This window comes from Pleurodeles waltl, chromosome 4_1, assembly GCF_031143425.1.
Source record: "Pleurodeles waltl isolate 20211129_DDA chromosome 4_1, aPleWal1.hap1.20221129, whole genome shotgun sequence".
Taxonomy (NCBI): domain Eukaryota; kingdom Metazoa; phylum Chordata; class Amphibia; order Caudata; family Salamandridae; genus Pleurodeles; species Pleurodeles waltl.
In genome coordinates, this window is record NC_090442.1 from 641,245,053 (window position 1) to 641,268,731 (window position 23,679).

The 23,679-nt window shown below is 49.7% G+C and overlaps 1 protein-coding gene across 2 annotated transcripts in view; it reads right to left on the bottom strand.

Annotated features, from left to right (window-relative positions):
- Positions 1–23,679, bottom strand: part of SCAF11 (SR-related CTD associated factor 11) — an 828,633-nt gene that overhangs the window by 188,208 nt on the left and 616,746 nt on the right. The window lies entirely within an intron of this gene.

Consider the following 23,679-nt stretch of genomic DNA (forward strand, 5'->3'; position numbering starts at 1 on the left):
ATGCCATGGTGCGTCGAAGGCCAGAGCCTCCATCAAGGTTAGTCTTCATCTGTGCTGAATTTGCACAATAAGTGCCGTGCCCAAAGCGCTGATCCCCAAGCCGGTGCTAATAAACCTCAGCACTTGAAAACCAAAGCTGCATAATCCTAAATACATCTCAGGTCACAACTCAGGCCTCTTCAATCTGCCTGCCTCTTTATCTCTTTTGCAGGTTTCTGCTTTCTCACTTGATAATGTTTTCAATGTCTTGTTGAACCTCTCAATAAGACCATTGGTTTGTGGTGATATGGGGCCTTTGGGTGGGCACCTGTCTTGCCACTGGCTTGACATGTGGCACAGGCGTTACAAAAGTGTGCCTTCAGGGACATGCCTGGCCAGTAGAAGTGGTTCACCAACCTACTCCATGTTTTAGCCTAGCCAGGATGCCCAGCTAGGGGGCTATCATGGGCAAAGTAAGGAGAGACACTTTAAACTGAGGCACTACCACTCTCCTAGTGGCACTAGGTTTGGAGTCTCTGGCCTCAGTAAAAAGGAGTCCTTCCTTCCAATAGGTCCTGTGGGAGCCACGGATATTTCCCTTCTCCTGATCAGCAGCTTTCTGTCTCAGGCCTTCAAGAGTGGGGTCTTCTGTCCCTGGCACAGATCCTCCCCAGAGGGCCCTCCCTGGGCCCAAGAGCTCTGCTATGTGATCCCCAAGCTCCTGGGGCTCAGTTCCCTCTGGAGCCGACAGTTATTTTCTATGAGGAGAAGGGACCAGACCTGGCTTTTGTGTGGAAACTGGTGTCCCAGACTTCTTGCCCTTTCTCCTGGTAGGTTGGGCCATTATTCCAGACTGCAACTCTACTTTTTCACCCTGGGCTTTGCTGTGTGCTCTGGTTTTGATGCACACCCATCCAGGTATACCCCGTACAGCTGCATAGGTGTTTCTTTCAACCTCAGCCCATGCTGAGCACTCCAGGTCATTGCCTAGCAGACATTGTACAGGAATTGCAGGAGATACCACCACGTTCTTGTGGCCTTTAACACCTCCCCGTTCTAAGGATACCATCGCCATGGGATGCACCTTAGCCTGATTATCAGCACTGAGGTCTGTATATGTCTCACCAGTCAAATATTAATCTGGGGACATCAGTTACTCAATCACCATGGTGACACTGGCACCAGTGTCTCTCGGTGCTTCAACCCTAATCTCATTAATATGCGGTTGTTGTCAGTATATCGCCATGGAAGGTACATCCACCCCACCCCTCAGAGACTCGAGCTGCCTCAGTAGGTGCACTGACATTTTCAGGGTCCACCTGGAATCCCACCTAGAGCCTTACTACTGCATTCACTGCTGGTGCACTAGAGCCATTATTTTTGTGGGGACAAGTAGGGTCTCCACTTTGGTGTCCAAGAAAGAGCCTTGCAGTCGTGGCACCAGGCCTTTTTGGAACCCCAGTTTTTCTTTTTGTACCCACCCTTGGATTCTGAGGAGTCTCAGGGCTCACCCACCTATGAAGGTTTTTGGGGGCCTCTAGAAGCCTCTTTTCTGTTATCTTTGTTCTGCTTACCCTCTAACCTTTGGGCGGGCTTTTGGCCTTCTTTTTGTAGGCTCCCCCCCTCTCCCCCCAATCGAAGTTTTGGTCATCTTTGTCTTGACCAAGTGGTCTGCCTTCTTCCCCAAACCTTTAGGAGAAAGAGGACATAGGTCTACCTGGTACTGATGTAAACTCTCCTGTACACAATTACCCAACAGATACTCTTTCATCAATAAATTGTAAAGCCCCTCATAATCATGCACATTGTTTCCTTTTAAAATCAGCCATCTAGTGTCTTTAAGAAAAGTCTACAAACTGTAGCCAAGACTGACTCTGGGTTTTTCGAGTCTCCCTGAACTTCAATCTGTACTCTAAGTGTCAGCCCAAAGCCCTCAATGAGGGTGTCCTTCATTAGGTCATAAGACCTAGCATCTACCTCAATCAGTGTCAGGAGTCTATCCCTGCACTTTCCTGATAACATTTCCCAAAGGAGAGAGCCCCAGTGTTGTTTTCTAAGCTCTCTGGAAACACAGGCCCTCTCAAAGGCTGTGAACCACTTGGTGATATCATCACCATCCTCATATTTGGGGAAAATCCCTTTGGGGATTTTAGGATCAGAGTGTCCTACTCTGTCCCTGATTATAAAGTTGCTGCCACCATTTATGGGTGCTAAACCTGTTTTTGCTCTTTCCTTTTCTATGGGCAGTATCCTGCCCTCCAGGGGAATTCGAGCCAATCATTCTACAAGAATCTCTTCTTCAGAGTATTCTTCAATGGACCTTGAAGGACTTGAGACATCCTCACTAGAGGGAGGAGCTCTAGGCACCTTGGGTCGACGTGCAGGTTTCTCTCTTTAGAGTGGAGGAGGTTTCAGCTCGTCTTCCTTACTCACTCTGCCCTGCTCATCAGGGTCAGGGGCTTTATCAGTAGGATGGGCCTGTTCATACTCTGCCAACAGCTCCTGGAGCTTTACAGCGGTAGAGTTTCAGCCTATTTTAATGTTGTACCCTTTGCAGGATGTTCTTAACTGCTTATGAGAAAGCTGGAGGTAAGTGGTAAAGTCGAGCTCCTTATCCAGACCTTCTGAGATACTCAGGTCGGTGACGGAGGGTCACTAAAGTTGGGACCTTTTTGGAGCTAGAAAAAAATTATGACAGATTGTACAGTCCTAACTAAGTTTATAAGCTTTTTCAATTGTTAAGCTACAGGGACTTAACCAAGGCCCTAACAGTTACTTTTAAGAATTTTGAAAATAAATTACCAAATTCCAAAATGCAAATTATCTAAAGGCAATTTTTTGATTTGCTCGAATATTCACTTATTGACCAAGTGGTATGAGCAAATGAAAAGTCTGAGACCCCACCGCTGTTCCACCAATGTAGGAAGCTGGCTCTCTATATGGGTGCACTAAAAAGAAGTATACCGGGCAGAGAGCCCAGTTGATCCCCAAAAGGTTTGCAGAGGCAAATGTAGATTGAACTAATGCTCTATGTTGTGTTAGTGTGGGTGAGCAGTTAGGCTTATCAGAGGTTGGTACTGAGAATTTGTTGTATTCACGGAAGCGAAAAATAAGACACACTCAAAGAATAAACCTGAGATCAATTTAGAAAAATAACACTTTTTTATATACACGTTAAACCCAAGAACTTTGTTATAAGGTAAGTACGTTTTTGAGAATAATTTTTTTTCACTTGAAAAAACTCAGCAGTGCAATTTCAGAGTTCTTCAATGTTAACCCAAGGAAGGAAAACACATTCTGCAAGCAAGCACTTTACAATCACACTCTGGACCAATCTTGTAGACTTAAGGTGAGTACTGGGCAACGGTCAGGACTACACCAACAGGTCACTCCGGGCAGCACTGTGGCGGATGGGTGCGGAGGTGTAGTACAACATAGGGTGCCCAATGTAGTTCAATGGGGATTGGTCTCTGTGAATTTAGGCTGCAGGGTCTGGTGGGGGGGTGGGCCAGTCGGGGACAACCAACTGGTAAGTTGCGAACGTGGGGTGCTCGAGGGACGTAGGTGCACCTTTGGTCCTCCTCACCATAGTCCAGGGGTGACAAATGCAGGTGTTTACTTTTGGCATCGGGTTTCCTTATCCAGGAGCACTCGCAGTTGGGAGGCGGGGTAGTGGGTCCTGTGGTCTGAGGCGGCAGGTGTTGTGGAGTCCAGGAGGGGTGAAACCACAGTGGACTCTAGCTCAGTAGAGCTGGGGGATGTCACTGACACCAGGGGTCCACTTCAACTCAGGCCAGTGGTGACAAGAACAGTGGTTATTGAGCCTCACCACAGAAGTCGCGGGAGAGGGGGCCCGCATGCAGAGGCTGCAGGAGACTTCAGGGAGTCCAGGAGGCGTGAAACCATGATGGACTCAGACTCTGAAAAGCTGGGGGACGCTTGCTGGCACCAGAAGTACACTACCACTCGGGTCGGTGACAGAGGGTGCAGTGGTGTCTTCAGGTGTTAGGTCTTTGCTGTTCCAGAGGCTGCAGAGTCCTTTCTTTAGAGTTGGTTGGGGAGCAGGCCCGCTGGTCACAGGAGTCTTGAGACTTTTTCAAAGGTAGACAGTCCTCCCAAGTTTCTGGAGGTTCAGGTGCAGGACGAGAAGTCGTCTGGTGCAGAGTCCGTCGAGGAGCATAGACAGGCCGGCAGGGCTTGTACCAGGTCAGCTGCTCCTTCTTGTACTACAGCTCTCCTCTTCTGCAGGTGCCTCTCTTCTTTGCCCTTTTCTTTTTAGGTCATCAGGATCTGAGCTCTGGGATTCAGGGGTGTCACTTAATACTCAATTTAGGGGCATTGCAGGCAGTGCCAGGTGGCATAACACTGACCATAGTGACCTAATTCATTCCAAACCAAGATGGAGGAATATAGAAAGTGGTTTCCACCTCAGCTCCTCCACCTTAGGAGTGGGACTGGCATGAAGTGGATCTCCTAATCTGCCTAATTTTCCTGCCTGTCAAGCTGCCAAAAGTGGGGTCAGGACAGAAGGATTGGTCACATCCGCCATTTGGAGAGACCTGGGTCGCATTACAAAGGCGGCTAGGTCTTTGAGGTTTCTCACCCTGGAATGACTATCCTGCCTGGAGGTGGTGTCAACACCCCTGCCCAGTGATGCCGGCGGGGGTCTGCATTTGGGGGCTGACATGCTGCTCTTCTCCCAGGCTGTGACGTGATGGTGCTGTGACATTAGAGAGGGTGACCTCGTGGTGCTGCCTGGTCGAGTGAATCTTACCTCTTCGGTGTCTACTCATACCAGGTACGGTGCTGATATCTGGCTGCTGGTTACATTGTGGGGCTGAAGATGGGGAAAGCTGATCAGAAACAGGCTAAGCTTACATTTGAAGGAGGTAAGAGGAAGGGTGGAGTGTCTTGCTCCCCGGCAGGGGAGACTCCGACAGAGGAGGTACCCCCGGTTGATTCTGTGAAGGCCATGTTTTTGGACCTTAAGAATAGCCTAGTTGGTATTAATGCTAAGCTTGATCACCTGATGGAGCAAATGGATCGTATAAAGGCTTAGGTGGACGATTATAATGTCCTGATTGAGCAGCTGGAGACGAGGACAACGGAGCTGGAGGATCAGCACTGTGGAGACGGTGAGCAATTGCTGCGTATGGAACGCGTACTGGAGGTGATTCGTAATAAACACGAAGACTTGGAAGCACGGTCGCACTGCAATAGCATCCGCATACTTGGCCTCCCGGATTCGACGGTTATGGGGTGGATGGAGGATTTTATGGAAACCATGTTATCTGATCTATTCCCCAGAGAACTTTTCCCAGTTGCTGGGGGTGAAGAGGGCCTACACATCTGAGTCCTTGCCCACCGCCTGGTACGCCGGCACGCCCTATTATAGTGCGCTTGTTGAACTACTGGGATGGAGATACCATACTCCGGCTGGCAAGGGAGAGGAGGCCGGTGATTTATAAGAACACCAAACTGAGTATATTTCCTGACTATACCCCGAGGGTTCAGGCTGCTCGTAGAGCTTTCTTGCCGATTAAGAGCACTCTGAGCCAGACAGAAGCTAGATATTCTCTCATTTACCCAGCGAAGCTGAGTGCAGCATGGGGGCAAGCTGCATTTCTTCACGGATCCGAAATTGGCGACAAAGTTTGCCCAGACTGTCCCACAAAAAGGAATAATCGGGGAGTCCAAGGGCCCCATGCGCAGAGAAAGACGCCCCTTAATGACAATGACTAAAGCTTGTACTGAGGCTGGTTGGGGCTGATTCTCTGGAGGTTATGTTGAGGTCGTCATGTTGCTGTGCTACCTGTTCATATTGGCCGCTCTGTTGTATAATTTGTTAGTGGGTCCCCTTGCCCCCCTGTCCTGTTCGGGATGGTGGTTCGGATGGCCTGGCTCCCACCCCTTGGATGAGTCCTCTAACAATTTGCATTGTAGTGTTATGGGTGGTTGTTTTGAGGGTGGGTAGGATTACTGCTTCGTTCCGTTTGGGGGGAAGGGGGTGTCAGCGTGGGTTGGGGGGGTAATATTCTGTTTATGGCTTACTACTTCTACAATTTTTTCTCTTTTCCTGTTTCTCTGCTTCTATGCGGCAGGCACCTATGCTCAGATGTGGTGGATGGGTGGTACATCTGTTTGGCTACTACGATGGTGTGTGGGGAAGTGACGGTGCGTTGTCTCACTTGGAATGTGCGCGGACTGAATGATGGACGCAAGGCACGGCTGTTGTCTGCTTATGTAAAGAGCCATGAGGTTGATATTCGCATGCTTCAGGAGACCCATTTAATTGAGGCACCTAAGAACCGGTTGAGGGCTGGCTGGATTGGAGAGTATCATGGTGCGGTGTTTTCACGCTATGCGAGAGGGGTGGCAATTCTGCTTCAGAGGGGGCTGCAGTGGCGTACTCCGATTGAAACTGTGTACCCTAATGGACGCTAGGTTATGAGTGGCAACTTATTGAATAGACCTTTGCAGACTTGTCTCGACCTATGGCCCTAACACTGATGACCCTTGAATTTTTCAGGGAAGTGTGGCGGCTGATTGAATCATTGGGGAATGGGGAGGGGACTTCAATGTGATCCTGGGCCCAGTGGTGGACTGTGAAGGTTTGGCCAGGTTGCAGCATGCTGTGGCTGCCAGGGTCCTGTCGTCTGTGATGGCTGAGGGTGCTCTGCTAGACCTCCGGAGGGCGAAACATGGAACCGCCAAGGAGGGCACCTGTGTTAATTATGTACATAACAGCTGGTCCCGTATTGATAGGTGGTTGGGTACTAGGGATGTGGAGCTCTGGACGCAGTCGGTTGAACATATGGACCTTGTCAGTTCACTCGCCGGTGATGGTGGAGCTGGCAGTACCTGGGGGTCCCGGGCGAGCATTTATGTGGTGTCTGCCGCATGGTGCCCTATGCGATCAGGCGTTTTGGGAGGAAATTCATGAGGCTATTACTCACTACTTTGCGGAGAATTGTGGCTTGGTGAACTCGGCTGGTGCTCTCTGGGAGGCTTTCAAAGTGGTGATTCGTGGTATACGCCTCTCTAAACAGCATGGTGTGTTGAGAATGCTACGGCGTGATCTGGCGAATTTGGAGGCCAAGCTTATTTGAAATGGAAAAACGCCTAGTTGTGGACTGGTCTGGGGATATACTGGCAGCTTTGAGGGGCACCATGTCGCAATATGAGGAGGCGGCACTGCACAAAATCTGTTTTTTAGGGAAACATGCAAAGGTGAGGAGGTATGGGGAGGGAATGAGGGCTGGTCGTACCCTGGCAAACATGCTGCGTAAGCCATGGGCCAGTAATTACATTGTCGAATAACGCGTCTGGCGAGCGGGTCGCTAGCACTAACGGGATCCTACAGGCCTTCACTGATTATTTTGCGGAATTATATGCTGAACCTTCTGGGTTGAACCCTGATGCGGCACAGGATTACTTCTCCGAGATTAGTTTGCTATGGTTTAATGACTCGCAAAGGGCCTATTTAGATGTTCCTTTCTCTGTGGATGATGTGAAACAGGCGATTCGCAGTCTGCCCGGAGATAAGGCGCCTGGACTGGATGTACTGACTCCATCCTTTCATAAGGAATATGCTGATATTCTTGCACCACACTTCTTGGAGGTTTACGCAGAATCACTTGAGACTGGGGTCCTTTCTGCTAAACTACGTGAGACTTTGTTACTATTCTGAAGCCTGGAAAGGACCCGTGTAGCTGTGACTCATATCGACCGCTCTCCTTAATTAACATAGATAATACAATTTTGGCTACGATGATAGCGGCTCGACTGCAGCCTTTGCTCCCGAAGTTGGTGCTACAGGACCAGTCTGGCTTTGTGCCGGGCCGCTCAACTTTGCATAATCTCTGTACGTATTTCGCTGTAGCGAGTACAATTGACACTGAGGCTAATGCGGCGGCGGTGTTTTTAGATGCCACCAAGGCTTTTGATACTTTGGCGTGGACGTATATGTTTGCGCTGCTAGCTTGGGTAGGCATGAGCGCAAGATTTATACAGTTGATTGGACTGCTATACTCAGAGCCTTCAGCTCGGTTGCGTGTCAACGGAATTATCTCTGATCCCTTTCGGGTCATTCGGGGCACTCAGCAGGGTTGCCCACTTTCTTTGTTGCTTTTTGCAATAGCAATGGAGCTGCTGGCGGCACGCCTGAGACAGCATCATAATCATAGAGGGCTGATGTTTCGTCAACACCCAATATTAATATCCATGTATGCAGATGACATCGTTTTGTATGTTCGAGAGCCGCGTCATCATCTTGATACTCCGTTGGATGAAATAGTGCATTTTGGTGCCTTTTCTGGGATTATGATCAATTGGTCCAAGTCGGTGGTGCTGCCTCTTTCTGCGGGAATGCCGCGGTCTTCCTCTAAGTACCCCATTGGGTGGGCTGATGGTCTGGTGCGCTATCTGGGTGTCTGGTTGAGCAGCGATGCAGAGACACTTTGGTCAGCATGGCAGGGCCATGGTGTGGTTGGAGGACAAAGTGGAGTCATGGTGCTCGCTGCCGCTCTCCCTTACGGGTCGTATTGCGATAGCTAAAATGGTTGTTTTGCCTACATTTTTATATTTATTTGTTAACTTACCTCTTGTTCTCAGTGCAAGCTTTTTCCAGAGACTTCGCTCTGCGTTGATAAGGCCGGCTTGGTCTGGCGGGCAGCCCAGAATCACAGGGGAAAAGCTGACACTTCCATTTGAATTGGGCGGCCCCGCTGTCCCAGATCTGAAGCTATACTACTGCTGTGCGCAGGCACACGTCGCGGATCCTGTTAAGCATCTGCCGCACCTTGCGCCGGAAAGTGATGCGGTATAGCCGGACGGGCTTGCGCGGGTCCTTGGGGACCTGTCTCGGCCTAGGCCTTGTGGGGTGGATACAGTGACCTGTACGGCCCGGGCTTGGAATACCCTGTTGCACCGGGCTGGAGTGCGCGTGCCTTTTGCCCCGGTGCTTGATGTTGCGGATGTGCAGATGTTCCGGGAAGCCCGTGTGCGTGAATTTCTCGGCGAATCGAGTTTAATTACCTTGGGCAACTGGTTTGCTGAGGGACAGTTTATCTCCTTGGAGGTAGCGCTGGGGTATGGGCGTGATACAGGTCTGAATCGGCTTTATGTGCTTCGCATCAGCGCGATGCTTCGCACGCGCTTCTCCTGCTTCCCTAAGGCTCTGATGACATGTCAGGCGCTGGAGATGATGTGTCGGGCGCAGTCCCCGCGTAAGCTTATTACTAAGCTATATGCTTGTATGCAGAATGAGGTGCCTGAGACCGAGATTACTGCCAAGGCGCTCTGGGAGGTGGACATAGGAGAGGCCATACCTGCTGAGATGTGGCGTAAATGCTGCGCGCACATGAGGGTGTTGTCCCCCAATTATAGGCTGTGCCTTATTTATTTCAAATTTCTGCATCGCATATATTATATCCCTTGTAGCTTGCATGTTATGGGTTTGATTGCGAATGCTTGTTGTGCTAGATGTGGGACCCCGGATGCAGATTTTTTACATCTGGCGTGGAGCTGTGCTGACGTGTGCCTATTGGACTGAGGTGCTTCAGATGATTGAGACGATGACTGGTCTTGATCTGCCCTTTACTCCTAAACTTGCGATTCTTGGATATGTGGAGGAGATCCCCTCGGTGCACATGAGGCTGGTGGGCCTACTGTTGCTGTTGGCTAAGCGCAGGGTTGAGATGTGTTGGGGGCGTGGTCGGACCCCTCATAGCTCTGAGTGGCTGCGGGATGCATCTTTCGGTCAAGAACAGCTAATGATATATTGGAAGTTGTTGCCGGAGGGGTTTCAGCCTCGAGACATATGGGCTCCACTGCGCGCTTTTCTAGAGTCTGAAATATGATGACTGAGGATGGTGAGATGCGTGTCGGCATGGAAATAGAAGGATAGACTTCTGTCCAGGACATCCCTTATCCTTTGTAGATATACTGGTGGATGGGTGACTGCATTTGGCTTCTGCGCTCTCCCTTTCTTTTCAGCCTCTTCTTTCTCTTTTCAAGGGGTACTATTTACTAGAGACTTAGAGGATGCTAAAGGTTTAGCCAATTGAGGAAGCAACTGCAGTTTTGGGGAAAGAGATCAGGTACTGGGGACCTTGTGAGCAGGAACCCAGTGCACTTTCAGTCGAAATTACATCAGATGCCAGGCAAAAATTGGGGCTAACCATGCCAAAGAGGGTGCTTTCCTACACTATGCCCCTCTTCATATGCAGAGTTTCAGAAGGAACCTCAGAATTTAGGAAAAAGTGTGGAAGTGAAATAGTCTCTTTAATGCAAAATCAACATTCAGAATGAAAAACAGGTGAGTCAAAAGAGATCATTTTATGACAGAAGGCTGGTAAAGACTCATCAAATCAAAGAGACACCTAATCATCTTTCAGGCTGAAGTTATAACCTCAAGAAAGACAACTTCCCAAGACAGAGCTACAGATCAGTCTTGTGCATTGGCTCAAAAGGAGAATTCATCATTTTTGAAAGAACAATGTCAAGTTAAGTTGGTGCTGAAGTATTTCCTATAGAGGTACAACCTTCCCTTGTGCCCCACTAGAAAAAGTCACTGGAATCTTTATTCATGACTGCCTGGATTAGCTTGTTCCCTTTCGGGTCCAACTAATTGTCACCATTTCTAGTTGAGTGCAGTTGTCTCATCTGTTTCTGATAGCTACGATATTTTGGCATGTAAGTGCAATATATTTCATGGAAAGGAAATCCTATAGCAGACTTAAATCGCCCTCAAACATATCCAATGTACTTTCCTAGGCCATGAGCCTTGGGTACAGCACCATTTGTTTCTAGATGATACTCAGGGCCTTTCCTCTACCACATAAATATGCTGATAGAAATATTGGAGTGTCCTTCAGAATGGCCACTAGTAACATTAGCATCTACAATAGGAATGGCAGTTTTGGCATGCCCATCCCACTGACCGATTCAATTCTGCCCCACTAGAAGCTCAGTCACACAAGTGGGGTAACATTTGGGATCCCTGCAGATTTCAGAACTTCATCATCCAGAAATGTGATGAAATCCATGATTTTAGCCACAGTTAGAGGTTTGCAGAGCATTCGAAATAAGAAATGCAGTGGGATCCATACAAGCCATACCACTCTAGTCTCACTTAGGTGTCTAGCTTTCAGAAATGTTTGATTTGCGATGGTTTGTGTGAGTGGAAGTTGAGCAAGGCTCAAATACCGCTGCTACATACATCACCAAAATGGGTAAATTTTGATGGTGAAAATGTAATGTCTCCTTATTGTGTTTTGGAATCTTTCCTTTCGCAGGGGCTAGCACCACTTACAAAAGTGAGGTACAATTTGTATTGGAAGAAGTGTGGTAACCTGGAAGAATAAGTTACTTACCTTCGGTAACGCCTTATCAGGTAGGCATGTTCTAGTTGCAGATTCCTTACCATAGAATTTCCGTAGGCGTCATTCTGGATATGGAGATTTTTCTTGAGCAGTACCCCTGAGCGCTGTTAGGTGATGTTAGTCTACTCCGCGTCAGTCGGTGTTGTTGTCCTGTGCGCCGGATATGACGTCACAGGACCTATATAGGTACCACCCCAGTGCGCTGTCAGATTCTTTTCATCAATCAATCAATCAATCATAGTATTTATAAAGCGCGCTATGTACCCCGGCGAGGTTGGCGGATCGGAGTTGACGTGTTGGAGTGTAGAAGTTGAGTCTGGTGTTGAGGTAGGAGGGTCCGGTGTTGTGAAGTGCCTTGTGAGCGTGGGTCAGGAGTTTGAAGGTGATCCTCTTGTCTACCGGGAGCCAGTGGAGTTCCTTTAGGTGAGGGGAGATGTGACTTCGGCGGGGTATGTTGAGGATCAGTCGGGCGGAGGCATTTTGGATACGTTGGAGGCGTTTGATGTCTTTGGTTGGGATGCCTGTGTAGAGTGCGTTGCCGTAGTCAAGTCTGATGCTGACGAGGGCCTGGGTCACCGTCTTTCTGGTTTCTGTTGGAATCCACTTGAAGATTCTGCGGAGCATTCGAAGGGTGTTGAAACAGGAGGAGGAGACGGCGCTGACCTGTTTGGACATGGTGAGGGCGGAGTCCAGGATGAAGCCGAGGTTTCTTGCGTGGCTGGCAGGGGTGGGTGGGGGTCCGAGGACGGAGGGCCACCATGAGTCGTTCCAGGCCGAGGGAGTGCGTCCGAGGATGAGGACTTCCGTCTTGTCGGAGTTGAGTTTCAGGCGACTGTTGTTCATCCAATCGGCGATGGATTTTAGTCCCTCGTGGAGGTTTGTTTTGGCGGTGAGCGGGTCTTTGGTCAGGGAGAGGACGAGCTGGGTATCGTCGGCGTAGGAGATGATGCTGAGATGATGTTGGCGGGCCAGTTGAGCGAGGGGGGCCATGTAGACGTTGAACAACGTGGGGCTGAGGGAGGATCCTTGGGGGACGCTGCAGATGAGGTTGGTGGCTTTGGAGCGGAAAGGGGAGAGACGGACTCTCTGCGTTCTGTCGGAGAGGAAGGATGAGATCCAGTGGAGGGCTTTATCTTGGATGCCGGCTTCCTGGAGGCGGGTCAGTAGGGTGCGGTGGCAGACGGTGTCAAAAGCGGCTGATAGGTCGAGGAGGATGAGGGCTGAGGTTTCGCCGTTGTCCATTTGATGTCTGATGTCATCTGTGGCGGCGAGGAGGGCGGTCTCAGTGCTGTGGTTTCGTCTGAATCCGGATTGTGAGGGGTCCAGGATGGAATTGTCTTCGAGGAAGTGGGTGAGCTGAGTGTTGACGATCTTCTCGATGACTTTCGCTGGAAAAGGGAGGAGAGAGATCGGACGGAAGTTTTTGAGGTCGGGTTGGATTTCTGCGTGTTTCCAGCTGTCCGGGAAGGTGGCAGAAGTGAAGGAGAGGTTGATGATCTTGCGGAGTTCGGGGGCGATGGTGGCGTTGGCTGAGTTGAAAACATGATGGGGGCAGGGGTCCGTGGGGGAGCCTGAGTGGATGGTGTTCATGGTTGCTATGGTTTCTGCCTCGTCCACGTGGGTCCAGGCGGCGAGGCGGCAGTCGCGGGAGGAGACGTCGGGGGTGGGGTCTGGCGGTGGACCGGTGATGAAGCTGTCGTGGATGGTGGTGATTTTCTGGTGGAAGAAGGTGGAGAGGTCGTCGCAGAGTTTCTGGGAGGGCGGGATGTCGTTGGAGTTGGCACAACTATCCACGACAGAAGCGATGAGCCATTTAGAACACTCGCTACTGGTGCATCAGAACTAGGGCCCTGAAAGGGAAGTCCCTGTCCCTAGAAATCGGTTCTCAGAGTGGGGAGGATGGGTGGGTTGGAAACCAATCTGCAACCAGAATATGACTCTACCAGATAATGCGTAACTGAAGGTAAGTAGCTTGTTCATCTGATAGAGATTTCTAGCTGCAGATTCCTTACCTTAGAATAGATACCCAAACAATACCATGCCCAGGAGGGTCTGAGAACCAAGATCATACTAGGAAGTCCTACAGGACCAAACGGGCAAAGTACCTGTCCCTCCGGACTGGACTGTCTAGGCAGTAGTGTTTGGTGAACGTTTGCAGAGATGCCCACATTGCTATCTGACAGATATCCAGGACTGGAACTCCGCGTGGTAACGAAGCGGTTGCAGATGTCACTTTGGTAGAGTGAGCGCACAAACCCTGTGGGAGTTGCTTTTTAGCCAATGTGTAGCACATTTAAGTGCAGAGAACAGCCCATCTAGAGGTGGTTCTCTTCTGCACTGCCCGACCTTTCTTCGCACCCACATACCCAAAAAAGAGTTGATAATTCACCCTGAACTCTGTTACGATCAAGGTAGAAAACCAACTCCCTTTTTGGGTCCAGGCAATTGAGTCTCTCCTCTTCCTTAGAAGGATGTGGGGATGTGTCAAAGGTAGGCAAGGTGATGGCCTACATGAAAGGATGGCAAAAAGGAAGCCCTGGTGCGAAGCACCTCTGTCAGGATAGATGAAAAGGTAGGGTGTCTTAGATTACAATGCCTGCTGCTCACTCACTCTGCAAGCAGATGTGATGGCCACAAGGAAGGCTGTTTTTTATGTCAGAAGCCTGAGAGGACAATTATGGAGCGGCTCAAAAGAAGCACACATTAACAAAGTAAAAACCAGATTCATATGCCATTGGGGCATTATGAATGGTGATGGAGGTAACATATGGGTAATACCCTTGAAGAATCTACTGACAATTGGAGATTTAAACAAATCGGGATGGTCAGGTAATCTCAGAGAAGCAGAGATAGGAGACAAATAACCTTAGAGGGTGCCCAAAGCAGAGCACTGCTGGGCCAAAGAAAGTATAAACAAAAGAACTTCTGACAGGGGAAAAGAGGGGGTTGCACCATGCCACAAATTTGTTCCACCGACAGGTATATACCTTTTTGGTGGAGGGATGCCTGACTGCCAAGATAATGTTACAGACTTTGGGCAGGTCAAAAGCTGTCAACTGCTGCTGCTCAATCTCCATGCAAGAAGGGGGAGACTGGACAAGTTTGGGTAAAGAACTCTCCCCTGCTGCTGCATCAGAATATCCTCCCCAAGGGGCAGTCTGATTGGTGGATTGATGGCCATGTTCAACAGCTCGGGATACCAGACTCTTTGTGCTCATTCCAGTGCCAGGCACAACTTGGGCCTGGTTGTTTTTGATCTTCTTGAGAACTCCAGGGAGAAGTGATAATGGGCAGAAAGGTGTACATGAGGGCCTGAGCGCCACTGGAGAAGAAAAGTGTTGCAGAGCAAGTGCCTCCTTGGAAACTTCAACTCGCAAAACTGCTGACATTGGGCATTCTCTGCAGAGGTGAACAGATCTAACTACGTTTCTCCCCACTGCTGAAAGAGACCTTGCGCCACCTCCGGATGGAGATGCCATTTGTGATCGACCAGGCATTGTCGGCTGAGTTTGTCTGCTCCGGCGTTCAGAGAGCCTGACAGGTGTTAAACCACCAGGAAAATACTCTGATGTTCTAGCCATTTCCAGAAACACAGAGCCTCCTGACAGAGTCCACGACCCCACCCCGCCCCGCTTGTTGCAATACCACATGGCAGTGGTGTTGTCTGTGAACCGCAGCACTACTTTCTCTTTGAGAGAGGGAAGAAATGCTTTCAATGTCAGTCCGATCGCCGAGGAGCCTGGATTCTGCCGGAGACCAGATGGCTCTAGTTTCCATCTCCCCCATGTGGCCGCCCCATACCAGGAGTGACACATCTGTCATATCTGGCTGGGAGAGGGATCTGCCTTTGACCCAATCACAGTTCAAGAGCCCCCACTGCATATCTTGGTCGGTTTCTTCCGAGAAGTGGACCATGTCGGAGAGATTCCCCTGATGCTGCGCCCACTGAAACTTCAAGTCCCACTGCATAGCCTGCATATGCCATTTGGGATATGTCACCAGCAGACTGCAGGAGGCCCTGCAGTCTCAAAGTCATTCTCACCAAACTCAAGGATGAAGGCTGAAACATCAGTATTTGCCTCAATATCATGGACTCCCAGCTTGGGAGCATAAGCCCAAAACTGCACCTTGTCCAGAACAGTTCAGATGAAGGTGGGTGTCCGAGAGGGTGTCAGGTGTGACTTCGGGATGTTCATAGTGAACCCCAGCAAATGCAGGAGGTCCTCTGCAGTCTGGAGGTGGGAGATGACAGCCTGGAGCGAGCCCTCCTTTAACAGCCAGTCATCGAGGTAAGGGAAGACTGAAGCCCCTGACCTGCGCAGATGAGCTGTGAACACTGCCATCACCTTGGTTAACACCCGAGGGGCGCTGGTAAGGCCAAAGGGGAGTCAGACCACTGTGAACTCGGACTCAGAACTGTTGTTTGGGCATCTGTTTAGGGGACCACTTTGCCTTGTGAAGGAAGGACGGGAGAGACCTCCTGGAGAGCCCTAGCAGGACTTAGGGGATTATGTACTTGGCCATCAAGGATGGCTGAGTACATGGAAAAAAAGAACCTTGAGGCCAGCCAAGACCTCCAGAAGCTCTGGTTTGACCAAAAAGCTGCACTGGTTGTATACCAACCTGGACTGAAGGTATGGGTATTGGAGCCTGTGGCCCCTAGGGTCCTCCAAGATCATTGGAGTGAACCCTACCCCATCCAAGAGAAGAAGGGGGAAGTCACCTATCTGGTGGACTTTGACAGTTGCAGGAATCCCAAGATGATTCCCTATGTGATCTACGTCTGCATCAAACAAAAAAGAGGGGTGCTGGGAGGCTAAATGGTCCAGTGCCCGAAACCCTACCACGACCAAGCTGAGATGACCATGTTCATGGCCACAGACAGGAAATTGAGAGTGAGCCTCTCTCTGATCTCTTCTCTAGCAATCCCAAGGTTGGCTCAGTCGAGGGAGTAGTCTTTTCAGACAACCTCTTTGACCAGCAGCAAACTGACTTTAGACAGGTCTTGCACCAGTTTTCTGGTTCTCCTTGACCCCTAGCAGAACTACCATGTGTACCCATTAAAGGAAGCTGGCTCTGTATATCCTTTACCAAAATGAGGCATAGTGTGCACAGAGTCCAGGGGTTCCCCAGAGGCTTAACAGAGGCTAAGGTAGATAACACTAATGCTCTCTTTTATGGTAGTGTGTTCGGGCAGTTAGGCTTATCAGAGGGTAGTGCAAAGCATGTGTTGTGTACACACAGTAAATAAATGAGGCACACACTCAAAAACTAATTCCAGGCCAATGTTTTTATATAGCAAAAATGTATTTTGTTACTTTATTACTAGAACCAAAAGGTCTTTGTTGCAGGTAAGTACAGCTGTAAGTAGGTATCAAGCATATGTATCACATGTAGTTTAAGGTTTGCAGATAAAACAGTTTACAAGTAACACTTTTCAATTCTAAAAGTTGATACATAATGCAATTTCTCATAGGAACCAATACAGTCCTAGGGGAGGAAAAGTGTTAGCACAGTTAACAGATAAGTACACGACTTACAATCCCATTCTTTGGGGGTTAGGATGTCCACAGGTCAAAGTTCAAATTGACTACAAAAGTGCACCACCAACACCACAAAGCCGGACAGGTGCAGAGGTCGAAGTTGGTGTCTGGTTTGTAATGGAATCCCATGAGGACTGGGGACACTCGAAAGAAAACAGGTTTCCGGTAATTAAACAATGTTTCAGGGCACAGACCTGGGCGGGGTTAGGCGAGCATGGGGAGGGGTTGTAGGTGCTCAGGACCAAACACACACCACTAGCGGCACAGTTGCGGCCAGGTGCAGGGTGCAGACACAGCGACGGGCACCCAATGCTTTTCAATGGGGAAACCGCAGGGGTCACCAAGATGCTGCAGACCGGGTCCAGAGGGTTGGTTCGGGAAAACCAAAGGATGGAGAAGGAGAGGCACCCGCTGGACGTTGCTGGACTGTCGGTCGGATTTCCCAAGGCCAGGGGTCTGCGGGTGAAGGGGTACGTTTGAGCGTCTGGAATCTTCATCAAATCTGTTCGCGGTCAGTGGGTCCTCTGGATTCAGGCTGCAGGCGTCGTGTTGGCCAGAAGAGGTCAAACCAGGGTGGACTCAAGGTTGGAATTGCCTGGTGACCTCCTCTGGACCGGTGGGCCACCTGGACTCAGGCCATGGGCATCAAGTGCAGAGTGGACACGGCTCGCTGATCCAGGGAGGTTCTGGAGTCCTTAGGGAGGGTTTCTTCTGGACAGGGCTGCTGTCCTTGGGAGCTCATGGTCCTTTGCTGGGCAGGCCTCCGAAGGTTTGTTGCAGGATGTGTCACCTTTTTGGAGCAGGAGTCTTGACGCTGCAGACAGGCTGGTAGGGCTGGGGCCAAGTTAGTTGTTGTCTGGAGTCTGATCTTCAGTCCTTCTTTCTTGAGGTCACCAGGAACCTGAAGAGCAAGGTTCAGGGGTGCCCCTAAATGCTAGATTTACAGATTAAAGGGGTCAGAGGGCAGTAGCCAATGGTTACTATCCCTCAGGAGGGCTACACCCTTCCTGTGCCCACTCCCTTTGGGGAGAGGGACACACATTCCTATCCATATTGGTATCTCTCCTCCAAACCAAGATGGAGGATTCTGCAAGGAGGGGGGTCACTTCAGCTCTGGACACCTTAGAAGTGGGGTCCCAGGTGAAGTGCTCACTCCTCCTTGTTTTTCCTATTTTTTCAGACGGACCTGCCGCAAAAAGTGGGGTTTGGTCTGGAGGACGGGGATCTCCACTAGCTGGAGAGCCCTGGGGGACTGTAACAGGAGGCCTGAGCCATTGACACTCACCACCAAGTGTTACAGTCCCTGCAGGGGGGAGGTGCAAAACACCTCCAACCAGAGCAGGCTTTGTTTCGGACTCCAGAGAGCACAAAGGCTCTCACCGCATGGGGTCAGAAACTTGTCTGTTAGTGGCCGTCTGGCACAGACTGACCAGCCTTACAGTAAAGGGTCAGGTAAAACACGGGGGGCTTATCTAAGATGCCCTCTGGGTGCATTTTGCAATTAATCCAACACAGGCATCAGTGTAGGATTATTGTGCTGAGAAGCCAAACTTCTCAGTCTTCAGCGAAGCCATCATGGCGCTATGGAGTTCGTAATGACAAATATACACTTCGTAATAAGGGCCCTAGGGGGAGCCAAACCATATACTAAGAAAGTGGTATACAAATGAAGGTGTCCAACCAAGGTAAGTGTGTTAGGATCCCAGGGGCTGGAGGAGTAGGAAACTACCAGAGTTAAGTACTAGCAATCTCACAGGCACCTGGGTGCAGAGCTGTTACCAAGCTGGGTGTCCCATAGGCTAACACAGGACTGTCGCAGTTGGATTTTTATGGATTCAGGACCCTTCCCAGTGGACCCTGAGGAATCCAGTTGGCACAAAAAAGGTTGTAAAATGCCCCCACCCATGGATATCCAGAAGATCGGAGTACCTACACCAGAGAGCCCGGGTGCATAGAGGCGACAAGGCATCGGAAACCATTGCTGAAGTCAATGGAAGCCTTGATTGTCCAGCTGCTGTCACGACCTGTGGACCAGGCCGGTGGAACCAGGATGTGGATTCCGGACTTGGAGTGCATGACAAAGAAGGGGACCGTCTCCAGACCACTCGGACATGCCAAGCAGTGCTTAGTAGGCAATGCCCACCCTCTTGGAGGTGAAGTTCCTGCAGGACAGTGAAGGAAGAAGTCCAGCTGCAGAGTCCTGGGGGATGCAGGAGAACTTTGGAGTCAACCGTGAGCTGTCCCATGTCGGTTGCCTGATTGCAGGAGGGTCAGTGGCCAGCGGGACCACCAACAAGCATAGTGACTTAACCCTTGGAGGGGAGTCCGGGCAGGACTTCAGCAGTAAGGAAATCCAGCCGAAGTCTGAGAAGCCCCCACAAGAGACCCACTGGCAGCAGGCACAGAGAGGCCTCAGCAGCACAACAAAACAGGAGTCCTATGTCGCGGGAGATGCAGAGTGGAAGCTGAATCTCGAGTAGCCGAGTGCTGGGACTTCTGGGAGATCTAAGATCTCTTGGAGGAAGAGCCAACAAGCCTTGACAAGAGCAACAGTCGCACTCCACAGGGGGTTCCGTTTCAGTGGCTGCAGCAAGGGCCAACTATCTCCCAGGTTGGCCAGAAGACAAGTTGAACCCCAAGAGGGCAACAGAACCACCACCTGTGAGCGGGGCCTTCACATTGTCCATGGAACAGCAGGATCCACCTACTGGTCGTCGTCTTGAGGTGCCTGCGGATGCAGGGGATTGACTCCTTCACTCCAAGGGAGATTCCTTCTTGCTTCTTGAATGCAGGCAGAGTCTTTGGGACCCTGGAGGATGCACAGCCACGGATGTTGCAGAAACCTTGCAGGAGCTGGAGAAACACTGCTGCAGTGGGAGCCCTCCTAACTGCATACAGTCTTGTTTGAGTTCCAAAAGCAGACCAGAAGCGGTTCAGAAGGCCAGGAGCAGAAGATGTCTTGCAGAAAGTTCCTTAAGGAATCTTGCTTGACGAATCTGAGGACCCACCCTCGGGGGGAGGCCTTAAGTAACCCTAAAAGGGGGCTGGTCACCCTTTGAAGTGACCCACCTATCAGCGGTGGTCAGGGACTTAATCTACCTGGCCTAACCAGTCAGATGCTTCCAGGGGGCCTCTGCACATCTTATTTTCAAGATGGCAGAATCAAGTGCCCACCTGGCAGAGATCCGTGCACTTTCCTTGGGGAGGAGCTGAACAGGGGGGTGGTCACACTCCTCTCCTTTGAGTGGTTTCGCGCAAGAGCGGGAACCGGGGGTTCCTGAACTGGTGCAAACCGGAATGTGCAAGGAGGCCACCACATGTGCCCTTCAAAGCAGTCTGGTGGCACTCAGAGGCCTCCCCAACCCAGAGAAACCTACTTCACGCCTCCCCCTTGCAGATAGCCCTTTGTTCTGCCTTCCCCTGCTTCAGTTAGTCTCAACAGCAGAAGGAAAGAACAGTGTCAGGGGTCAGCAGCAGCGTGGGCTGGCAGCCACACTCCATAAGGCTGCACAGGCCGGACTGGGAATCCTCTATGGAACCCCTCTATGGAACCCACAAAATACATGGGATCATGCAACTAGCAATGGAATCTGTGTAGTTGCATGATTCCAATATGGTTGATACCAAACATGCCAATGTTTGGAGAACACATTATGTAGTTGGACCACTCGTGTTGACCAGTGTCCATTAATTACCTTAAGATGGCTTCCCTGCACTTACAAAGCACCGAAAATGGAGTATGGGGCTTGTTAGGGTACCCTGCTTACACCTAAGTGTAAGGTGCATGTCCCTTACACTTAGGGACATGCACCCTACCCTTGGACTGAAGGGCCTACCAGAGGGGTGACTTACAGTGTCCAAGTGCAGTGACTGCGAAATAAGGCAAGCCTTATAATCTGGAGTGAAAGCTGCATGCACCATTTCACACAGGACTGCAGAAACAGTTTGAATGGGCTACCATGGGTGGCATAATACATGCTGCAGCCCATGGGTGACCCTTTGTAGGAAGTTGGCTCTGTATGCACTATTTCAAAGTAAGGAATAGTATGCACAGAGTCCAAGGGTTCCCCTTAGAGGTAAGATAGTGGCAAAAAGAGATAATACTAATGCTCTATTTTGTGGTAGTGTGGTCGAGCAGTAGGCTTATCAAAGGAGTAGTGTTAAGCATTTGCTGTACACACACAGGCAATAAATGAGGAACACACACTCAGAGACAATTCCAGGCCAATAGGTTTTTGTATAGAAAAATATATTTTCTTAGTTTATTTTAAGAACCACAGGTTCAAATTTTACAAGTAATACTTCAAATGAAAGGTATTGCAGGTAAGTACTTTAGGAACTTTGAATAATCACAATAGCATATATACTTTTCAAATCAATCACATATAGCTATTTTAAAACTAGACAGTGCAATTTTCAACAGTTCCTGGGGGAGGTAAGTATTGGTTAGTTTTTGTAAGGTAAGTAAACCACCTACGGGGTTCAAGTTTGGGTCCAAGGTAGCCCACCGTTAGGGGTTCAGAGCAATCCCAAAGTTACCACACCAGCAGCTCAGGGCCGGTCAGGTGCAGAGTTCAAAGTGGTGCCCAAAACACATAGGCTTCAATGGAGAAGGGGGTGCCCCGGTTACAGTCTGCCAGCAGGTAAGTACCCGCGTCTTCGGAGGGCAGACCAGGGGGGTTTTGTAGGGCACCAGGGGTGACACAAGTTAGCACAGAAAGTACACCCTCAGCGGCGGAGGGGTGACATATATACTGCATAGGCAGTGTGAGGTTGGCATGGCACCCTGAGGGGAGTGCCATGTCGACTTACTCGTTTTGTCCTCACCAGCACACACAAGCTGGCAAGCAGTGTGTCTGTGCTGAGTGAGGGGTCCCCAGGGTGGCATAAGATATGCTGCAGCCCTTAGAGACCTTCCCTGGCATCAGGGCCCTTGGTTCCAGGGGTACCGGTTACAAGGGACTTACCTGGATGCCAGGGTGTGCCAATTGTGAAAACAAAAGTACAGGTTAGGGAAAGAACACTGGTGCTGGGGCCTGGTTAGCAGGCCTCAGCACACTTTCAAATCAAAACATAGCATCAGCAAAGGCAAAAAGTCAGGGGCTAATCATCCCAAGGAAGAATTTCCTTACACCCTTGGTGCACCAAAGCCCTGGGTACCTAAGTACCATATACTAGGGACTTACATGGATACACCAGTATGCCAATTGTGGGTGTAAAAAGTTTACCAACAACCAAATGAAGGAGACAGCACAGACACTGGGGTCCTGATTAGCGGCATCCCAGTGTACTACAGTCTAAACACACTGACACCAGAGAAAGTGGGGGTAAGTATGTCAGAAAGAAGCTACTTTCCTACATCAATAATTAATTTATTTGGGTAAACAATGAGCTATCTCCAGAAATTACCCCCTTTCTGAATCCAGAATGCTATCCAGAGTTCAAAAATGTATAATATTCTGGGTTCACACAAGTCACCACCATAAAGTGCAATTAGGCTGAAACAACAATAAACAGGAATAATAGAACACAACATAGAAAAAAGCAAATATTTGCTCTATTTTGGATATTTTCTCAGTTGCCTTCATGGGAATCTACAAACTCTGGACATCTTTAGACTCTCCAACAAGTGAGAAAAGAAGATGCAAATGTGGAAAAGTTACATTTTCAACGTTCTGATGTTTGAGCACAAAGTTTTATATGGAAAATGTCACTTACCCAGTATACATCTGTTCATGGCATGTAGTGCTGCAGATACACATGCAATGGTCAGCTACTCCGACATCTAGTGTTGGGCCCAGAGTGTTACAAGTTGTTTTCCTTTGAAGAAGTATTTTCGGAGTCACAGGATTGAGCGACTCCTCTCGGTTTCAGTGCGCATGGGCATTGACTCCATTGTTAGTGTGTTTTCTTTTTGCGGTCTGGTTCGGACGGGTTTCCTCTCGCACCGAGATTTCGATTCGGCAAACCTCAGAAAACCTTCTTATTCGTCGTTATTGTTTCGATCACGTTTCCCATCTAGCATCGAACCGGTAGGACCGTCGAAACCTTCATCTCACAGTTCGGGGCGTGTGCACCCGAATCAGGCCTATTTGGGCCTACCGCTTTGAAAGCCTGATGGATCGGACTCCATTCCTATTCTGCCTTCGGTGCTACGCGAAGTACCCATATACAGACTAACACCAGATTTGTAATTTGTGCCTTTCTCCAGACCATCAGGAGGAAGAAAGAGGCCCATCGATCATTTCGATCAAAGAAAACCCTGAGAGATCGCAGAGCCCAAAGACTCGAAATAGTTTCGAAAAGCAGCGAACATCTCGACGTCATGGAGGAAGAGCAGGCGCAGACAGCAGTCTCCATCTGAGACACTAATTCTGAACAAGAGTCGGAGGACGTTAGACCCATCACAGCTGGCCAGCACGTGAGTACGTCTGCCCCTACAACCCTGCAGAAAAAACATTCAAAGACCTTGGGTGCACCACTGCCGGAAGGCCATGGTTCTTCCCAAAAAGAGACTGCTGGAGACCGTCCTTCGGGGTCGGCGCCGAAAAAGGCCACTCCTCCGTCCACCTCGGAGTCGCATAAATGTTTGGGATACCTTTCTCATTGAGTAAAAACACAAGACTGCTTAGTTTAATTCCTGCTGGGCATGACTGTATAGTGCATCTTCTACGAACCTTAAAAGGGCAGTGTCCATCTAACACTGTTTTGCAGTTTAAGTATTGAATGATTCCCTTCATTTTCTTTATTTAAAAGTATTAAAGCATACTGAT